At 38.8% G+C, this 2,999-nt stretch overlaps 1 long non-coding RNA gene across 1 annotated transcript; it reads left to right on the top strand.

The window, feature by feature from the left end:
• The first annotated feature begins 392 nt into the window (after window positions 1-392).
• LOC144975755 (uncharacterized) lies at window positions 393-1,787 on the top strand. Its single transcript, XR_013645986.1, has 2 exons — window positions 393-839; window positions 1,366-1,787. It is a non-coding gene; the product is annotated as an uncharacterized LOC144975755 (long non-coding RNA).
• Window positions 1,788-2,999: the final 1,212 nt, after the last annotated feature.

Below are 2,999 nucleotides of genomic sequence, written 5' to 3' on the forward strand. Positions count from 1 at the left end.
ATTGCAATCCGGAAGTATAACGGACCAACACACAAAACTATGTGTATAGGTAGTCTAAACCCGTCTCTGTGTAAGCAAGTGAGATCGATATTACGGTAATTTTGGTCAACTTCACTGCTCCATTAAATTAACTACACATTGTGTGACAATGAACTTCTATAGTCTGGTTAATACAGTTTAGCGAGAAGTGCTCATACACGCGGATAGCAAAAACTAATAACAAAGACCAGAGTGACTGTGACGAGCGATTTTCTCTCACTGCGTGATTTCTTTATCATTCGTCATCGTCTCTTTTAAAACCACTTCAACCTAGTGGACGAGACATATAATTGATTAACTCCTCCAGTAAGATAAACAAAAACATGGACAGTCTTTCTCCAATAAAACTCCAAATCTTTCTAACGGAAATTCTGGTCGTTAGGTGGGAAACATTTCCATTGTATAACGGAACATTCACTTTCAGCTTAAGGCTTATTTACCTGTTCAAATTGTCTGCCCATTGTATTCATGCCACCTGCTAATTACCTTTTCCAAACAAGTCGCCATCGTGCATATGCCCTGAGGTCCTTGTCTCGTTCAAGAGTCGCTTAATTGCAATTACTGTTCTTGTCTCTCCGGCAATTCTCCGTTATTCTTTCTTACCAAAGCATCTGGATATCATTGGCTATCTAAAACAGGAAATTCTTCTGATAGGCTATTCCCATAATTCAGACGCTCTTTTCCATTTCATAAAACCAAATTCATCTATGAATCTTATCACACACACGCTAAGAAGCCCAAAAGAAAAGAGCTATCTCTCCAATTTCAAACTTGTAAAAGTTTGTCTATCTCGGCTGGAGGTAAAATGAATTATTGGTTAACATTCAAAGTTGAACGAGATATTACTGTGAATTCAATTTAATCTATTATTAATATTATAGTTTGTGTATATATTTTAATTGTGCTATTCCATGGATGTTCGTAAGTTGGAATACCTGTACAAAACTATATCTATATGTATCTTATTCTATAGTTAACAGTTGTTTATGATCAATGTTATTATTTCATTTATATTCAATATGCATATTGCTTGAATGTCTGTACCCCACCGCCAATCGCCGGCCACACATCATAACCTCAATTATAATTAATAAAAATAAATAAAGAAATACCAGGGACACAACCCTGTTAAATTCTCATCATGTAAGATAGCTCGACTGTCAGTTGATGTTTAAACAATATACTAACTCCCATTATCATGAAGTTACTGCTTCTCCTTGCCTTTGTCGGCAAATAAAGGCTATTGTGTCGCTCAAGGACGATTCGGTGGCGAAAGACAAACTCGATTGGCTCTAAGACCTTGTTGTTTTAACTCTTAAATTGAAGGTCCTTGTCCTGATCCTGATTCCTGGCCATTTTCCTGGTCCTTTTCCGTGTCGTTGGAGCACCCAGTTGTGCCGAATCCCTGCATCCCAGTCCTTGAACAGCGGTAAACCCCTGATGTCAGCCTAACTACAACACACTGTTGTGATGTCCAGAAAACTCTGCAAAGCAGGCGCCAACCCTGGAACTAGCTGATACATTTGCCTCAGTCAAGCAAGCCGACGGGATAAAGATAAGCCAAACGGGCTTATACCATTTTCAAATGTATTTTCCACAGACACATATGATTATATCAAAGTAACAAATAAATATATAATAGATTAGATCCACTCAATTAGAGCTATTCTTCCTGATATTAAATAAATACTTATTCTTTCTATCTTTTCCTGTAACAATCTAATTAAACTTTATGTATAGAATTGTTATTATTGCATTGGGCGTTACTATTGTCTTGACTCACTTGTTATTAATACAATTAGGTTATAAGGGACCCTAAGGCAATTCTTAATCACCCCTAGATTAAACCTGAGCCGTTTGTGATATAGGTTGAGTGGTGCAGCTGGTAACGAGAGCCATAGCGCGCATACCAGTTCGAATCCAGACCATTGAGCTATCGGTTGGACTCGATCCCACAAAAATAACACACAACCCGCCACAGTGACGTCATCTTCGTTCTATCTGTAGAGGCGCCGTGTCCCCCTCAAAAAGACAGCCTCTAAAAATAGCAACAAATCAATTGTCTAAGCTCAGATCTGTGCCAGATTATATTCATTGTGATATTTTGAAGGAAGACATTTGTTTCGTTAATAAATAAATAAACAAAGCAAAAAAATATAAATATATTCTCTTTATTCATCCCATATTATGGGAATTTGTCTCCAGGGTCTATCCCAAAGGAAGACTGGAATAACCCAGGCGTAAGCCGCAGTGCAGTTCCGCAAATTGAGCTAGGGCGAGGTGACTTGTTCAAGCCACACAGCGCAGCGGCGGGTGTTCGAACTCGGTACCTTTTGGGTAGGAAGCAAAGACCGCACCGCTGAGCCACGCTGCCATCCGATTATTTTCATTGTAATATATTGAAGGGCATTTTTTTTTCGTTAATAAATCCATCGGAATAGGTAAAAATAGTCGTGACGTCACACCTTCCAGTTTCCCGGTTCCAAATCTAATCGTCAAAATGGCTGTCTAAAAATATAAACAACAACAAAGAGTTGAGTGACGTCAATTTCGTTCAATCCACACTGTTTGGATACGATGTGTCACATTTCTGCTACTTTTTTTTTTTTTTTGGTTTCTGTGCACGTTCCGTTCTAAAAGTACTTCCTCCGAACGTCCGTCGAGAAGAGCTGCTATCGAGTTGAAACGAAGACCTCTGCAAGAATCATTTAATTACTTAATGGAAAATGGCCATTTTTTGTGTGTTTTTCTAGGCCAGAGTTTTTATGATGAATATTTAACATCTCAATTGACGCCAGCCAAAGATGTCCTGTCTTCAAACTGATTGCCCTGTCATCCTGGAAGACTGAGGAACTCTTGGTAAACATCTTGAGTGCTGCCAGGTTGGTTGGTCCTCGTCAACACGACGTTAAATCAGTCTGTCTCTGGCCAGCCAATATCTCATTTTGTGAACGACCATT

Source organism: Berghia stephanieae, chromosome 6 (genome assembly GCF_034508935.2).
Source record: "Berghia stephanieae isolate SIO BIC M18660-M18661 chromosome 6, UCSD_Bste_1.3, whole genome shotgun sequence".
NCBI lineage: Eukaryota > Metazoa > Mollusca > Gastropoda > Nudibranchia > Aeolidiidae > Berghia > Berghia stephanieae.